The following is a 19,478-nucleotide window of genomic DNA, read 5'->3' as shown; positions in this document are numbered from 1 at the left end:
TGTACTAGGAAAATTATAAAACATTGATAAAAGAAATCAGAGAAGATACAAACAAGTGGAAGCATACACCGTGCTCATGGTTAGGAAGAATAAACATCATTAAAATGTCTATATTAACCAAACCAATTTATAAACTCAATGCAATACTGATTAAAATACCAATGACTTACTTCAAAGATATAGAACACATTTTCCAAAAACTTATATGGAACCAAAAGAGAACACGAATAGCCTCAGCAATCTTGAAAAGGAAGGATAAAGTGGGAGATATCACTCTTCCAGATATCAAGTTATACTATAAGGCCATTGTACTCAAAACAGCCTGGTACTGGCATAAGAACAGGCATATAGATCAATGGAACAGAACTGAGAACCCAGAAATAAACCCACACTTTTATGGACAATTGATATTTGACAAAGGAGGGAAGAGCATACATTGGACTAAAGACAGCTTCTTCAACAAATGGTGTTGGGAAAATTGGACAGCTACCTGCAAAAAAATGAAACTGGACCACCAACTTACACCATTCACAAAAATAAACTCAAAATGGATAAAAGATTTAAATGTAAGCCATAAAACCATGTGCATCTTAGAAGAAAACATAGGCAGTAAGCTCTCTGACATCTCTCGCAGTAATATATTTGCCAATTTATCTTATCTCCACAGGCAAGTGAAATAAAAGACAGGATAAACAAATGGGACTATGTCAAACTAAAAAGCTTTTGCACAGTTAAAGACAATAAGAACAGAATAAAAAGACAAACTACACAATGGGAGAATATATTTGACAATACGTCTGATAATAACCAAAATTTATAAAGAACTTGTTTAAACTCAATACCAGGAAGACAAACAATCCAATCAAAAAATGGGCAAAAGAAATGAATAGATACTTCTCCAAAGAGGACATACAGATGGCCAATAGGCATATGAAAAAATGCTCAACATTACTAATCATTAGAGAAATGCAAATTAAAACCACAATGAGATATCACCTCACACCAGTCAGAATGGTGCTCATCAAGAAAACAACACAGAGCAAGTGCTGGCGAGGATGTGGAGAAAAGGGACCCCTCCTGCACTGCTGGTGGGAATGCAGACTGGTACAGCCTCTGTGGAAAACAGTATGAGGTTCCTCAAGATATTAAAAATCGAACTGCCTTTTGACCCAGCTATCCCACTTTTAGGAATATACCCCAAGAACACCATAGCACTGTTTCAAAAGAAGAAATGCACCCCCATGTTTATGACAGCATTGTTTACAATAGCGTAGATCTGGAAACAGCCCAAGTGTCCGTTAGTGGACGAGTGGATTAAAAGTCTTTGGTACAAAAAAAAAAAGTCTTTGGTACATATATACTATGGAATACTACTCAGCCATAAGAAATCATGACATTGGATCATTTACAACAACATGGATAGACCTTGATAACATTATACTGAGCGAAATAAGTAAATCAGAAAAAACTAAGAACTATATAATTCCATACATAGGTGGAACATAAAAATGAGACTCAGAGACATTGACAAGAGTGTGGGGGTTACGGGGTTGGGGGGAGGAGAGGGAAGGGGTTGGGGGAGGGGAGGGGCACAAAGAAAACCAGTTAGAAGTTTACAGAAGACAATTGGACTTTGGGTGATGGGAATGCAGCATAATCAGATGTCAAATTAACCTATAGATGTTTTCTCTGAACATATGTACCCTGATTTATCAATGTTACCCCATTAAAAAATAATAATAATAAAAATTGCTGAACAACTGGTTCTCTGCCCTAATGACCAGTTTAAGTATAAAATAATGATATAACAAATGGTAGTTTATTATTTCATGCATTTAATACCTAAATAAGAATAAAAGAGGTACACAAAACTAGATTGTTATAATAGTTTTTTAAATATTAATAAAAATATTAAATAATACCTGACAAAACAATAAAACTGTTAACTAAGATATTTCCAATGACAGCTTGTCACCTCCTGGTTGTTTGGAGCTTTTTCTCTTAACATTGCATATTTGTTCACTGAAGTAACAAACACGAGGGAATTAAAATGTAGTATTTCATCAAAGGTATAAGTTTTATGAAATGAATAAATATTACAAGCATAGTTCTGTCAAATTTTTTTCACCTGTGGACAGAATGAACATTACTACAGGCGCTTAGAATATGCTGTAGAATACGCTGTTGCACAGATGAACATTAAAAAAGAGTGAGGAATGTAAGTTTGTGATTTCCACATTCACCTTAGAGAGAACCCTGATTCCAAGTGCCATTTTAACAACCGATTTGCTGAACTAAACAAAAAAATTAGGTATGTTTCTGCTGAGCCGGTGTGAACCGGCTGAATCCCACCACTGGGCACACAGCCCTATCTGCTGTGGCCCTTGGTATCCAGGCCCCAGTAGCCTGGGCAGTGACCGGACTTTCCCACCTAAATCTGGGAGCACACTGGGGCCCTGGACGCTTCCCAGTGGTGTGAGGTCACAGGAAATTTAGGAAGTAGTCGTCTGGGCGGGGGAGACAATTCATGGACCAGACAGCACCAGGCTCCCCTGGGCCTCTTGGAGGTTAAAGATCATGCATAAATTTGGTCATTGGGATGGCGAGGTTCTCCGCAGCCACCTCCAGCAAGGCTCCTGTAGGGGGGATAGACGAAGAGCTGCCTTTGACCAGTGTCACTGGTGGGATAAGTCCAAGGCAGGGAGGCGTGGGTGTCTGCAAGAGATAGCTTACAACACAGGGCCTACTCCCATCTATAAGCCTGGGTCTCCCTGTCTGTAAACTCGAGCTGATTAACAGTTCCTTTATGAAATAATGAACATGCTCAATGTACACTACCCATTGACATGCTGACCCCATTCTCCTGAAAGCCCTCTCCTCCCCAGGACCTCAGCGATGTTGCATCACCTTAACGCTGCTTCAAACCTCTGCAACAACTCCTTTTTCTTCCTAATGCGTGCACAGCTCGTTAACACCAACTGAACACTTACTATGTACCAAGCAGTGTTCCCCACATTCTAAGTCACCAATACCTGTAGCTTTTACTGTAGGTACTCTAATGGCACCCATTAAACAGATGGAGGTATTAGGCACAGAGAAGGCACATAGTCCAAAAAGAAAGACACTCCCCACAAGCAGCAGAAGCAGGGCTCAGGGCTCCACGCCCCTCGCCTTAACCACCCCTCCCTCTGTCTGCAGTTCTGAGTGCTCCAGGCTGGCCTTGGACAACTCCGTTCCTCCTCAAGCAGCTCTCCTTTCCCCTTGTTTAGTCACAGGCTTTGTGCATTTCTTCCCCAAGTCTCCATCCCACCTCCCACCTCTGGGCTTGCTGACACCTCCTCCTGATGGCCTGCCTTCATCTCAGGGTCAGAGAGCCCCAAACTTACTTCGCACCTCTTCCTCTGATATGGCGCAACGTGACTTGGGCAGCTCTGTCAGCGAACACCCACCGTTCCTTCAGCCTAGCTCTGGGGAGCTTGCCTGCCCCCTTGGCCCGCGCCAGCAGAGAGCTACCGGGAGGCGGAGCCCTGTCCTCCTGGTGCCTCTCTCTGCCCCAGGCACATAGAAGGCAGATTAAACTCTCGCTCAGATCATACCCACTCCCAGTTTCCCCATTTCTGCCCAGGGCACTAATAGTTATTCTTTCTTCCTGCCTCTGGAAGTTAGCCCTTGCCTCTGTCTCCGACGTCCCACCACCCTGGTCAGGGCTGCCTTCCAACTAACTGTCTCTCAGATTTTTCACAGCAGCCGTATTCCCAACTGTGGCCTCATTCCAGTGCCCAACTGTCATCCCAGCCCCAGTCCTCACTGCCAGACCATCACAATGGCTTCCCTGCCCTGCCCCTTCTTTTTAAATGTTGACTCTAATAACCTCAAACTTGGTAATGTGTTTTTTTTTAAAAACAAAAAACAAACAAACATATATGTCCTGAAGGTAGCTGTGGGTCACCAGCTGACTGGCGGTGCGCTGCAGACGGGTCGCTGGAGCTAAGTGTTTCAGTGGGGGCAGCACGCATGCTTCCTTATCTACCAGGGCACCATTATTATCCTGAAAACTCTCGTGTGTGTATTGTTACTGTTTATCTCAAAGAAGGGTGATTGGTATATTTATTACCATTTCCCGGCAGATGGCAGTCAAGCGTTTTGTTTTAAGAGGTTCAATATGCTTTGTTCTGCTTTCTCTCACAAAGGAAAAATGAGTCAATCATCAAAACCAACAACAGATCTAACGTCTCTAAAAGTATTTCTGCTACTAAACAAGAAACTGCCTTTCTACAATAATTGATACGCTGATAGGTGAGGTTGCCAAAAAAATTTTTAGATCCCCATTGCCCTTAGTGCCCTGCTAACATTTCACATTGCTCTGCGTCCTCGGCTGTCGGTTTGCTATATGCAATGACTGTATGAGTCACCATCAAACTACATATGCTCAGATAATTCACAGAATAAATTATATGCACACAAATTAGAGATCGCCATTTAATGACCTGGTAATTGCATAATGGCAACTGCTTGTTGTTATAGATATTCTGTTAGTAAGAATATTAAACCTTAACGATATTTAACAGCCTTATATGTTACATATATGTAAGTTCTAAAACAAAATATTAATTATTGTTTTTTTTGCTTAGATGTTATGAAAGTTTAAAATATTAATATCAGAATCAGAAAAGAGAGAGGAAAATGAAAAAGAATAATTTAGATCACCGAATACATTTTTTTTTTTTTTGTATTTTTGTATTTTTCTGAAGCTGGAAACGGGGAGAGACAGTCAGACAGACTCCCGCATGCGCCCGACCGGGATCCACCCGGCATGCCCACCAGGGGCGATGCTCTGCCCACCAGGGGGTGATGCTCTGCCCCTCCGGGGCCTCACTCTGCCACGACCAGAGCCACTCTAGCGCCTGGGGCAGAGGCCAAGGAGCCATCCCCAGCGCCCGGGCCATCTTTGCTCCAATGGAGCCTTGGCTGCGGGAGGGGAAGAGAGAGACAGAGAGGAAGGGGGGGGGCGGGGGTGGAGAAGCAAATGGGCGCTTCTCCTATGTGCCCTGGCCGGGAATCGAACCCGGGTCCCCCGCACGCCAGGCCAACGCTCTACCGCTGAGCCAACCGGCCAGGGCCCAAATACATTTTTTTTAAGAAGATGGAATAAGGGGTAAGACTGCTGAACTGAGTGGGAAATTGATCATCAATATTTACGCCAATCATAACTGGTTAATTTTGAGAAAAGGTGGAAGAGAAAAAAATCATTACACTCAGATATACCCAGATACTTGGCTATATAATTTGGATATTTAAGAATTTGAACATTAATAACAGTTAAAATTTGTCTCTATAACAAATTTAACTTTTCATTAAATTTAACTGTCATCCGTACAGATAGGAAGTTTCCAACAATTATTTATTCATAAATTCTTATTAATAATCAAAAACCTCACATTAATGCATCCCAATAATTTCTATATTTTATCTGTATTGCAGATTCTTCAGGGAAGGAAAATATATCAACTTGAGAATAAAAATGTGAGCAAGGATTGGCAGAATAGATCACATATTACTAAAAAAAGAAGGTAAAATACACTTTAACAGTAATGTTAAAAATTCAAAGTTGAAATATGATTTGAGAATATACTTTGAGAGAGGCACAAGCAAACAGATGTCATAAAAAGGAGAAACAACAGTAGAACACAAACAAGACATGAGTCAGGTTTTGGCGAGGCAACATCTAAGGAGAAGATATATCCGAAGAACTATGAGCACAATGATGAGAATTGTCTTTCTGTGGCAGAACTTATACAAAATTGGGTAGCATAATGGCACATTGATTAACAGATAATATTACACCTTTCAAGGCTTGAAATATAATGCCAAATAAAGTTCTAACAAATGTGATGAATAAACTATGTACTTTTGAAAAAGATAAGAAATGCAAATATTATTTGCTTATTTTAGCTACAACCCTTGGTATAAGCCATTTAGAATTGTTATTAGAGTCATGGATTTCCAAAAAGATAAACCATTTCCCATGTGAATATTTGGACAAAGGGGGTTGTCCAATAGACAACAAGACAAAAGAAAGTGTGTGTATTCTCAGAAGACTGCTTACAGAAACGGAATCTAAAGTGTTTCATTGGATACGACAATACCGCAGGTATGTGTAGAGAAATAATGGGTTGCTACAGAGAATCCCAAAAAGATTCCAGGGCATTCTATATATTTTTTGTTTTGCATCTTCCTTACATTCGGAATTGAACAATGCAGCAAACATCTAGTTTGACAGCATTGAATTTTTTTATATCACTCAAGAAATTATATAACTACTTTTTTTGCTTTAACCAAGTGTTGTAGTATATTGAAAATGCACATATGGAACATAAAATTTTAAATCATTGTTGCATCTGAGATGGGAAAATTGAGTAGATGCCATCTTCCTACTAAAACTTAATTAGAGGGAGTATGCAGTGCATACTGATGACCTGAATACAAAGATAGGTTCTAAAACACAAGTCAAGAGCATACATACTTTTGAATATTTTCTCTAAAACACATTGCTCAGGAGTAATTTGTAGTGAAGGTAAAATTAATGTTATAAACAAAATTAGATGGGAATCAAAAGTCAATGTATATTATTCCCCTGAAAGCATATAATAGGCTAAGAAATTCTTTCAAAAAATGAATTTATGATAATTACAAAAAGATTTTATTGCTGATACATGTATCACAATTTCTTAACATCGACCCCAACTTCTCCAATGTAAAAATACCAGAGAGGGGAGAAAGATTCGTTTCATATGTTATTTCCACAATCGATTCACTTGGGATCTGAAATTTATTTCTGTTCTTTCTTTATTGGTAACAAATATATTATTTTTAAAGGTTTATATTGCTAAAAGCTATCATGGCCTTATCCAGCATCCTAGGTCAGTAGTTCTCAAATTTTCCCATGTACACAGAGCTCCTAGGGAAGTAATGAAAATGCAGATTCTGGCCCAGTACTTGTGAGATGAGACCTGAGATTCTGCATTACCTCAGACCCCTGATGAGGCTCTGATGGTGGTAAGTCCTGGGAGTAGCAAGGTTCTAGCTAGCTCATGTGATTCGAAGAGTGACTCTTAATAACACCAACTGCCAAAGCTGGGTCAAAATGTACAGTTGAAAAGGATGGATTAGGCTGGTTAAAGAATTTTAGATATCATTTGTCAATGTATAAAGAACACCCAAATTTTGCAATGTTTTTATGACAATAATTTACCAGATCCATTTTCAAATAACTTTCAAACTTTCCGGTACCATGAATTTTGCAGTATGATTATCAGTGAAGCATGTGGCCTCTCAAAATTAAATACGTTAAAACCAATGCCGAGTCCATAATGCCATAAGAAAGACTACCAATCTGGTGGTCGTTTCTATAACATATGAGCTATTTAAAAAAAAAGAGTAAGCTTTAAAACTATCAAAAGAATGATTCCTATCAAGTCAAGATGTATATCTATCTTTTAACAAATTATTAGATCCAAGTGACTTAAGTTCTTAATATTATAATTAAACATTTGAATTTTTCATCATTTTATTATGAATCATTTACTTATATAATGTATATCCAATTACTGTTTTTCTTTAGTAATTGTTAGAATTGAAAAATAAAGTAATATAACTTTTTTTGTCAACTTGAGGAAAGGGTAGCTTTTTCAAATTTGTATAAAATGCCATGTGGGCTGCTGGTAGCTTTGGTTTGGGTAGTGTGCTTAATAAGGAATAAAATGACCTGTGAAACCTATTTAACTGTTTTTTTCAGGGTTTTGATAGCCTGAAATTTCTCTCTCATGTGATTAGAAGGATCCAAGTATAATCTGGACCCAAATAGATTGTTATAAGGACACCCGTGCTACTAAAGAAAACAGGATTCTTGGCCATGGGTCTGTCTCACAGATACCCAAGGAAGACAACCACCAAGACCTCATGGGAAAAACAGGAATTAGGATCTGCATGGCATAGAGTCCCGGAATCGAAAGCCCATCCAGGGACTAAGGCAGCTCCAGGTGTCAAATTCTGTGTGCCTTCCTCAGCACCACATCCAGCCACACAAGTGGCTCATTCTTGCCCTCCCTTTTCGGCCTTTGCAACTTTCTCTGCGTGGACTGATTCAAAGGAGAGAATCCTACCGGACTGAAGTGCTCACTGTTGGTCCTGCTGGACAGAACTCCCTAATTGGACCTTCAGACTTATGCTTAGAGAACCCCTTGTGGTCGCCTCTCTAAGCAAGGGGCAGTGGGGAGGACCCTCTTACTTTCAGAATGGGGGCTTTATGGGCTGATTGTGCAAGGGAACCTTTTGAAAATAGTCCTTTTAAAAAAAATCCTTGATGGAAATTTCCTTCATAACCAGCATTTATTTTCCTGAATGTAAAAGTAAAACCTGTTTGTTTTACAGAATTTAGAAAAAGATAAATAAAAAAGAAATGAAATAATCATTGTTAATGTGAATATATTTTCTTCCAATTAAATATATATGTGCATGTATACCCACATGCATAGATAAAACATATGTAAGATTTGCAATTAGACGATCTATATATATATATATATATATTTTTTTTTTTTTCATTTATGTTGTGAGATTTCTCCTAGGTCATTAAAAAAAAATTCTCAAGAACTCCCTTGCTAATGGCTCCCTCACCTGCAACAGGAGGTGGCCATTATCAGCTGCCTCGCTGCCGTGGGACAGATGTGCATTTTAACCAGACTTCATCTGTAGGAAAATGTTGGAAGGGGGGCTGTGGCTTGTGCTTCAGGGCTTCCCCCCCTGGGCCTGACTGAAGCAGAATAGCTAGCTCCCGTCTCTGGGTCAGCTTGGGCAGCCGGACTCCAGCTGCATGCACAGAAGCTCAAAGTGGGAGACCAGGCCCGGGGACTTGCTGCACATATTTATGGGAAGGAGTAGGTGGTGAAGGGTTACAGGATTAGAGAGCTAAGCTGAAGGGCTGCACCTGGAGGCAGTCCTGCATGCTGAATTTACAACAGGAGCCTGGGAGTCGTATAAATGAGTAATGCTTCCTGATGCTCTTCTCCAAGCGAGCTGCAAAAATTGGCAGGGGCCCTTCCGTAGGCTGTCGATGTGTCTGGAATTCAAATAATTTGATTCTGAGATACCATGACAATGGGAAGCAAGGCATTACCTTGAGAGAGTGATGGCAGAGACAGCTGCTGCAACCAATATTCATGGAAGGTGTTGCACTAACTAACCATCGTTCTCCAGTGCTGTCCTCTCTCAAATCGCCATCAGGCCTCGTTGCTGTTGCCCTGACTTCAGGGCATTAAATTAAAAAGTAACGTAGCTGGTATTTCTTTTTATTTCTTTTTTTTTTTCTAGGCCGGGCAGTGAAGAATGGGGAAAGTGAAATAAAAACCTTGTCTGAAACTGATATGTCTCTCTAAAAAAATGATGCTGACATTAGACACAGCTCAGGAGAGCACATTTAAATATCAGGCGGCATTGCAGCATATAGCATCGCTTGCTTCTTTTTCTGTTAAATGTGTCTTTGTTGACTGAACACATTACTGTTTTCTCCACTTATAATAGCTGGGAGGATTCCCTCAGTAGTAACAGGAGATCTGGTGAACTGGAGCCTCGTATCTTTCAAATCACAAGGCATTTTGTTTGTGCTGGTTGTCATTTCCATTAGGGGGACAGATAAGCAGATTCAGGTTTTATTTGTCCAAATATAGTGCTCACCACTATTGCTTGTTTGTAGAGTGCTTAGCGTTCCTGAAGCATTGTATAAAAAACAAGTCTTTTTATCCACAGCATAGCATTCAGGGGAATCCTGGACAGAGACTGCGAGCTATTGGTCAGGATCACAGGTCTGCTAGTGTGGCTTCCCTTCACGGGACCTCCTTTCTCCATCTAGATGAGGCAAGTGTGGGTCTTCCCCCCCTAGGTCCCCAATTCTCTGATTCTACAATCTGTTGGGTAAATTTATCACTAATAGAAGCGTTGACTAAGTTCCCAAGCGTTGACTAAGTTCTTGACTTCACATTTCCTATAAAAATCATACTCCTTTAAGATGAATTTGGCAAATTTAACATTTTGACTCTTTATTAATCTAAAAATTAGTTCTCAGAATGTGAACGTGCAAATAAAAGTTGACACCAGTTACATAGCATTTATGATGTGACAAGTACTGTTTAAATTATTTATCTTCACTATAACCCCATGAAATAGATCGATAGAAATTATTCCAATTTTAAGGAACAGTTTTAAGTATATTTTGTTTCTGTTATAGAAATACATCGGACAGGCAGTCAAAAAGGGGTAATGAATGAATAAAAATTCATCAATATGTTCCCATCTAGCCTTTCTCCTGGATTCATGAATTTGGGGTCAAACAAAGACATTAAGTCAGTGACCAAGTAGCAAAGATAAATTCAGCAGTGGTATTGGTTCATTTTTATGAAAACTGTCCAAGAATGTGGTCATGGGTCCACACTGAGTTGTTCTGATTGACTCACACAGGTCTCTCGCTGTAGAGTTAGTATTGCGACTGGCTATAGCATTTAGACCTGTTATTCCTTCCTCATTAGCAGCTGCTTCAATTGCAGCTATTGCTCCTGGGGCAGAACTACTGGTGTGCTGGGGAACCTGGGTGTGCTTAGAAAGGGTCACAGATGGGTCACCAAGCAGCTTCCTCCCATTTCTGCAGCATTCTCTCCTGCATGTGCCAGGATACAGAAGTAATTAGGAAGCACTGGAAGAGAATTTATTGTTTCTTTTCTACTTGCTCTTACTGGGAATGAGAATTCAACCAAAATGTCTATTTTAGGTTAAGATCAGGACTTTCCCATGGAACAACAACAACAAAAAAAGAGTATCATTTATAAACTAGGTTAGCCACACAGAGTAATGCAGAGTTATGCCTATTCCAGGAAAATAAAACTATATTTCATTAGTCTGTCCCTCCATCCTTCACTCTCCTATCCTTTATTGAGCTCCCCTAAACAAGTCAAACTAGACTTGATTATCCAAAAATATTTTTAAAGACAGAGATTATAAGCCCTGGCCGGTTGGCTCAGTGGTAGAGCATCGGCCTGGCGTGCAGAAGTCCCGGGTTCGATTCCCGGCCAGGGCACACAGGAGAAGCGCCCATCTGCTTCTCCACCCCTCCCCCTATCCTTGCTCTCTGTCTCTCTCTTCCCCTCCCGCAGCGAGGCTCCATTGGAGCAAAGATGGCTCGGGCGCTGGGGATGGCTCCTTGGCCTCTGCCCCAGACGCTAGAGTGGCTCTGGTCGCAACACATTGATGCCCCGGAGGGGCAGAGCATCGCCCCCTGGTGGGCAGAGCGTCGCCCCCTGGTGGGCGTGCCAGGTGGATCCCGGTCGGGCGCATACAGGAGTCTGTCTGACTGTCTCTCCCGGTTTCCAGCTTCAGAAAAATACAAAAAAAAAAAAAGACAGAGATTATAGCACAGATTATCTCTTCTCTGGCACTCATTGCTATCATCTTGAGTTACCACTGGAGCATGATGGTCCAGAAATGGTTCCAGGGGCATTCACTCATTTGGGCTTCCCTTGTTCACATTAGTAAATCAGGTCCTTGGCCTTGCAGGTCTGGACATATATGATCTTTTCAGTGTCCTAGAGGTGATGGGCTATGGGGAGATAAGTCATACTAGCCAAACTCATGGGAGATTAAACTATAACTCAGAATGCAATTTTGACATTCGAGAATAAAATTATCTAGAGCACTGGATACTCTTAGGACCAACTCTCCCTGTAGGGATAGCACCCAGGAAGCCAGGTTGTTGAGTGAACAGCAACGGTTATTAAGAGGCTGTTGAGTGAGTCAGAACAAAGACAGGAGGCTTACAACGTGAGTCTGAGCTGGTGATTGAATTCCACGTCAGGCACTGTTCAAAGTACTTTATATCCATTATTTAACTTGGTCCTCAAAACAACCTGAAGTAGTCTGTTATTACCTCCACATTATACCTGAAGAAACCAAGATCCAGAGAAGTTAATTACATTGTCCAGTATCACACAGCCATTGTGTATTGGTCAAACGGTACAGAAAATTATTCAGCTATTTCTAACCCTGTCCAATGAAAGACTATCTTCAGTTTTTAAAAATAAGCTTTATTGAGGTATAATTTTCATATAATCAAATTCACCAATTTTAAGTGTTCAATTCAACAAGTTAACAAATGCATGCTCATTCATGTAATGGCCACGGCCACAGTCACGATATATAACATTTATGTCATCTTCAAAGGCTCCCTGATGCCCTTCTGAGGTGAATCTATACTCCCTGCCCGTCCTCTACCCCTTCCCTGCCCACCCACCTTATCCCCAGCTCCTGGCAACCATTGATTTGTTTTGATTTTTGTCACTATAATTTTCCCTTTTTTAGACTTTTTCATGAGTAGAATCATACAACATGTAGTCTTTTGTGTTTGGCTTCTTTCACTTTAGTGCAATGCTTTCGAGATCCATTCATATTGCATATATCAGTTGGTCAATTTTTTTCTTTATATTGCTGAGGAGTCTTTCATTTGCATATCTTCTTTAATGCAAAGTGTCTATTAAATTTTTTATACATTTTCATTTTGTCTTTTATTATTGAGTTGTAAGAATTCTTTATATATTCAGGATACAAGTCCTTTATCAGATACATTTTTTTTTTTTTTGTATTTTTCTGAAGTTGGAAACAGGGAGGTAGTCAGACAGACTCCCGCATGCGCCTGACCGGGATCCACCCAGCATGCCCACCAGGGGGCGATGCTCCGACCATCTGGGCGTTGCTATGTTGCGACCAGAGCCATTCTAGCACCTGAGGTAGAGGCCATGGAGCCATCCTCAGAGTCCTGGCCATCTTTACTCCAATGGAGCCTCGGCTGCGGGAGGGGAAGAGAGAGACAGAGAGGAAGGAGAGGGGGAGGGGTAGAGAAGCAGATAGGCACTTCTCCTGTGTGCCCTGGCCAGGAATCAAACCCGGGACTCCTGCACGCCAGGCTGATGCTCTACCACTGAGCCAGCTGGCCACGGCTTCAGATACATGTTTTGCAAGTATTTTATTCCAGTCTGCGTCTTGTTTTTTATTTTCTTTTTTTAATTGACTTTAAAAAAAAAAGAAAGAAGCCTGACCTGTGGTGGCGCAGTGGATAAAGCGTCGACCTGGAAATGCTGAGGTTGCTGGTTCGAAACCCTGGGCTTGCCTAGTCAAGGCACATATGGGAGTTGATGCTTCCTGCTCCTCTCCCTTCTCTCTCTCTGTCTCTCTGTCTCCTCTCTCTCTCTCTCTCTCCTTTCTAAAATGAATAAATGAAATAAAATAAAAAAATTAAAAAAAAAAAAAGAAACAGCTCTTGGTTTCATTGATCTTTAAAAAAAAAAGAAAGAAAGAAAGAAGAGAGAGAAACATCAATTTATTTTTCCACTTATTTATTCATTTATTGGCTGTTTCTTGTATGTACCCTGACCAGGGATTGAACCGGAAACATTAGCTTATTGAGACTACATTCTAACCAACTGAGCTACCTGGCCAAGGCTCATTTTCTTTTTCCTTTCTTTTTTTTTAAATGTAGGAGGCTTTGCAGAGAAGACAGCTTGGCCTTCCCAGAAACAAATCCTCTACTTAGCCGTATGAGGCAGATAGCAACTCCGAACCTCATTTTCTTTATGGTTTCTTTGGAAGACAAAATTTTAAAATAAAAATTTTAAAATAAAAAAGTTAATTTTTGATAAAGTTCATTTTATCAATTTTTAATAAAAAATTTGTGATTTGTGGTTTATATTGTATCTAAGAAATCATTGCCTACCTCAACATTGCAAGGTTTTCTCTTGTGTTTCCTTACAGAAGTTGTATAGTTTCATGTGTACTAACCTAAAAATAAAAGGCCAAAGTCAGAGGCAATGAACATTAATTTCAGATTTAAAAAATGTAGTTATTCAGGAAGCACTGCTTCATTCAGGCAGAAACCCAAATAGTGTTCCAATCAGGAGACAAAGGCCAGAGGTATTTATGAGAACAGGAAGAAATAGTTACATCAGTAGAAGGAAGGCATCTCTGTTGGTCAGCTAGGTTAACATAGTGATGTTAATTCTAAATGAAGTTTTACATTTTCATTTCAGTATTCATTAGTCCTATATTCATAATGCCTGCACTCTTGTTATGCTTGCAAACAGTTTTTTGGGACACAGTGTTGCTGTAGGTCCAGTCCAAAGGTTGTTTTGCCCAGTTTTAACATTCCAAAGTTGGAGGCATAAAACATACAAGGTAGTTCCTCTTGGATGACAGCTCTGGCTCCATTTTAAAATGGTTCTGTTTGCGTAATTTTTTACATGTTTTACATTTAGATCTATGTTTCATATTGGGTTAATTTTTATGTACAGTGTGAAGGGTTGAGATCTCTCTCTTTTTTGCATATAGATTTCTAATTATCTCAGCAACATTTGAATTATTCATTGAATTACGTTGGCATCTTGTCAAAATAACAGCTAATCATATATGTGTGTGAGTTTATTTCTGGATTATCAACAAAGTTCCATTGTCTAGTCCCACACCAAGGTCACACCGTCATGATTGGATAGTACACAGTCCTCCAACTTGTTTCTTTTTCTTTTAATTTTTATTTATTTATTTTTATTTATTCATTTTAGAGAGGAGAGAGAGAGACAGAGAGAGAGAAGGGGGGAGGAGCTGGAAGCATCAACTCCCATATGTGCCTTGACCAGGCAAGCCCAGGGTTTCGAACTGGCGACCTCAGCATTTCCAGGTCGACGCTTTTATCTACTGCGCCACCACAGGTCAGGCCACTTGGTTCTTTTTCAAAATTGTTTTGACATTTAGAACCTTTGCATTTAATGCAAATTTCAGAATTAGCTTGTCAATTTCTAACTTTTACAAAGCTCTCTGGGGTCTTGATTAGGACTGTGTTGAGTCTACAGATCAATTTAGGGGAAATTGACATTTTAAAAATATTAAATCTTTGGGGCTATGAACATGGTACTGCTTTTCACTTATCTAGGTCTTCAATTACTCTCAGCAATGTTTGGCAGTTTCAGTGTACAGGTATGAAACATTTTGTTAATTCCCTAGGTATTTAACATTTTTATGCTATTTTAAATGGATTTATTTTTTTCAATTTTTGATTGTTCATTGCTAGTCTATGTAAATAAATTTATTTTTGTATTCTGTTACCTTGCTAAGCTTATTAGTTCAAGGGTTTTTTTTTATTCCTTCTGATTTTCTATATAGACATTCTGTTTATGAAAAGACAGTTTTACTTCCTCTTCTGATCCATATGCTTTCTACTCATTTTTTCTTGCCTCACTTTACTGGTTAGAATTTCCAGTACAACGTCGAGTAAGAGTTGTGAGAGGAGCCTGACGTGTGGTGGCGCAGTGGATAAAGCATCAACCTGGAACGCTGAGGTCGAGGTCCCCAGTTTGAAACCCTCAGCTTGCTGGGTCAAGGTACATATGGGAGTTGATGCTTCCTGTTCCTCCCCCACTTCTCTCTCTCTCTCTCTAATGAATAAAGTCTTAAAAAAAATAAGAACTTCTGAAAAGAGAAAAAAAGAGTTGTGAGAGTAAGCATCCTTCCCCTGCTCTCAAACTTAAAATAAAAGTATTCAGTCTTTCACATTATGCACAATTTTAGTTGTGGGTTTTTCATAGACGTTCTTTGTCAGGTTAAGGAAGTTCTCTTCCATTTCTAGTTGGCTGAATGTTTTTATCATGAACACAGTAGATTTTTGTCAAATGCTTTTCCAATCTGTTGATTGTGTGGTGTATTAATATGGAAAATTATACTGTACTAGTTGATTTTCAAATGTTGAACCAATCTCCCACTTTATAGAGCAATCTTGATCTCTTATCCTGGCATGGGCTCAGATTGTGGCCAATAATTTCCCCAGGGCAAATTCGTGTCAGTTTTCTGCCATGTTTCTGACTTTTATTTATTCCTGAACCTAATATTTTCTATATTTGTTTATATTATGGCTCAATTTTGCATTTAACTATCTTTGGATCTCTTTTATTCCACAGTTATACATGTTGTAGTTTGTTTTAGGCCACTATTTTGCCTAAACTAAACATTCTCCAGTTTAGATTTTAATTCATCTCTGTATGCAGCTGAGTCTGATTCCTCTCACCCTCCCCTACTCAGCTGTTCTGGGCACACTCACTGGCACCTTGGTTTCATTATAAGCCACGGCAGGCAAGATCAGAAAATTCACATTCTTTTTATTTTTTTATAATTTTTTAAAATTTTATTTAATCATTTTTAGAGAGGAGAGAGAGAGGGAAAGAGAGAGACAGAGAAAGAGAAGGGGGGAGGAACTGGAAGCATCAACTCCCATATGTGCCTTGACCAGGCAAGCCCAGGGTTTCGAACCGGCGACCTCAGCATTTCCAGGTCAACGCTTTATCCACTGCGCCACCACAGGTCAGGCACATATTCTTTTTTTTTAATACAATCTATTTCCTAGAAGTTAAGACCAACTATATATATTTTTTTCAATCACCTGGCAATGAAGGGAAGATTTTGTCTATATTCAAATATAATTTTTTTCTTGACAAATTTCTTTTCTTTTCCTTTGTTTCTTCTTTTTTCCTTCTTCCCTCCCTCCCTCCCTCCCTCCCTCCCTCCCTCCCTCCCTCCCTCCCTCCTTCCCCCCTTCCTTCCTTCCTTCCTTCCTTCCTTCCTTCCTTCCTTCCTTCCTTCCTTCCTTCCTTCTTTCTCTCTCTCTCTCTCTCTCTTTCTTTCTTTCCTTCCTCCTTTCTTTCTTCTCCTCTGATTGCACCATCAAATAAAACCTTAGAAAACATGGTAAATTGTGTTGCAACAAACAGTATAAAGACAATGTTTCTTAAGCAAAAATTGATGCCTAAATGGTTAAGAAGTTCATATCAGTGATAACAATAATAAACAACTCTTTTTTTAGAGCCTGCTAAGTAATTTTATTTTCCTCTGAAATATATCTTGAATCTATTAACTTTTCTCCCTCCTCATTGAAAACACCAGTTCAAGCCATCTTCCTCTCTCACCTGGGTTACACAATGGCCTCCCTTCGGTCTCTCTGAGTCCTACATGCACACAGTTGCCAGGGCAGTCTTGTAAAACACTGATCAGAGTAGCGTGTCACTCTCTTGCGTAAAGGAGTCCAAATGCTTGCTATCCACTGAGAACACAGTCTGAGCTCACCTCTGGACCTACAACATCTTACATGATCTGGTCTCACGTATGACCTTTCTTCTCCTCTGGGAATTCACGAGCCTGCTCTTGGCTTGAGATGTTTACACTTGCCCTCTGCTTCCCAATGTTTATATGGTCAGATCCTTCCTGTGTTTCTGGACCTAGCTCAAAGCTCCTTGCTCACGAGGCCTCCTCTGACCACGCCCTGATTCTGAAATGGAAACATCCCTCTGTATCTCTTTATTTCTTATCCTATTGTCCCCTCTCGTTTTCTTAATTTTATCTATCACTAAAATAAACTTGTTCATTTATTTCTTTGTGCACTTATTTATTTTCTGTTTTCTCCCACTAATATATAAGTGCCATGATAACAGGGATTATGTCTGTCTTGCTCACCACTGTGTCTCCATTGCCAAGAACAGTGCCTGGCACATAGGAGATGCTCAAAACATACTTATTGAAAGAATGCATGCATCATGAATGCCAGGAACTGATCTTGTTGCTTTATATAGATTACCCATAATTTTTACAATAACATGCTAATGCAAGTATTATTACCGCCATTTTTTACAGAGGAGAAGACTGACTAGAACTAGACCTAGGCTTACTTGTCTCTAAGATCTACTCTTCCACATTACACCCCCTCTTATTTTGTCAGATAACATTAAGTGCCATGAAAAACATTCCAGGTTGGCAAATGCATTGGACATTGTTTTTTAATTGGTTATATTAGGATTTGAATTCTGTGCAAATGAGGAAACAGAAATCTGCTTAAAGACACCCCACTTAGTGGCAAAATCAGATTTCCACTTCCATTTTAATTAATTAATTTATTTATTCATTTTTAGAGAGGAGGGAGGAAGAGGGGGGAGGAGCAGGAAGCATCAACTCCCATATATGCCCTGACCAGACAAGTGCAGGGTTTTGAACCGGCAACCTCAGTGTTCCCAGGTCAACGCTTTATCCACTGCACCACCAGAGGTCAGGCTCCACTTCCATTTTAGTTTTCTTTCTATTGTACTACATTGTCTTCACATCTGTGTTACCTACTCTATGTCTAAGGGGGGGCATTGGCCGTGAGCTGCTCATTAAGTAATGAGAATAAGTGGGATGGCATGGAAAGTCTGGGACACACAGGAGCTGCTGCCGTGGGCTTGCTCAGGATCACCACAAAGCCGTCCTCAAGGTGGCCATCAAATAGGATAATTCAGTGAGCTCAGTTCAAAAGCTTCACAATGTGACAATGGAAATTGACTTGATTTAGCTTCAAAGATTCTATTAACTCAGAGAAATGATGATTTTCTGGGAGAATTCATACACAGCCACTGGTAGAGAACGGAAATGACTTTAGCACTTTGAAATGTCTTTTAACTCAACTCTTAGATCTGGATATGAAACATGAAACATTTAGCTTGGATTCCTGACCCTGTGATACACATATTTCAGAGCGAGATGATAACATCTTGATCCTAATTACAAAGGAAATGCAGAATTTGTAGTAAGCTCATTTTATAAGGTTGAGACATAAACTGCTTCAGAAGTCGGCACTCAATGAGTCCTCCTAAACACGTATTCACAGTATGCGTGTATGTGTATGTGTGGGGGGAATTACTTGCTTAAGACATGTGACCTTCATTTGAAAGGTCAAAGGACATTAAAATGAGGACAAATGAATAGTAGTATGTTACTGAATTATAAACTCTATTTTCTCTCTCTTTGTTCTTCTTCTGATTGAACCAAAAACGCAAAACAAGAAAAATTTCCAATTCGTGAGCTTTTAAAAAAAATCAGATAGGAGCAATCAGGATGTTACAAACCCTAATTACTCAGAGACACCAATGATGAACCATGTGAACTCCAATTATCATGTCCCAATCTGCCCTCCAAAAGGAGAAACATTCCTGAATTTTTTTATTTTTTATTTTTTTTTACATAGTGAGAGAGTCAGAGAGGAACGGAGAGATGAGAAGCATCAATCATTAGTTTTTCGTTGCGTGTTGCGACACCTTAGTTGTTCATTGATTGCTTTCTCATATGTGCCTTGACCATAGGCCTTCAGCAGACTGAGTAACCCCTTGCTGGAGCCAGCGACCTTGGGTCCAAGCTGGTGAGCTTTGCTCAAACCAGATGAGCCCGCGCTCAAACTGGTGACCTTGTGGGTCCTCCGCATCCCAGTCTGACGTTCTATCCATTGCGCCACTGCCTGGTCAGGCCATTCCTGAATGTTTAAAACACTTTTTATTTGTACATCATTTCAAACTCAAAGCAAAGCTGCAAGAATAAAAAAT

The 19,478-nt window shown here is 39.9% G+C and overlaps 1 pseudogene; it reads right to left on the bottom strand.

The window, feature by feature from the left end:
* Positions 1 to 18,976: 18,976 nt before the first annotated feature.
* On the bottom strand, positions 18,977 to 19,098 carry LOC136389777 (U8 small nucleolar RNA; annotated as a pseudogene).
* Positions 19,099 to 19,478: the final 380 nt, after the last annotated feature.

Source organism: Saccopteryx leptura, chromosome 1 (assembly GCF_036850995.1).
Source record: "Saccopteryx leptura isolate mSacLep1 chromosome 1, mSacLep1_pri_phased_curated, whole genome shotgun sequence".
NCBI classification, from domain to species: domain Eukaryota; kingdom Metazoa; phylum Chordata; class Mammalia; order Chiroptera; family Emballonuridae; genus Saccopteryx; species Saccopteryx leptura.
The sequence above is the reverse complement of the archived record's forward strand: the minus strand, read 5'-3'. Positions and strand labels throughout refer to the sequence as shown.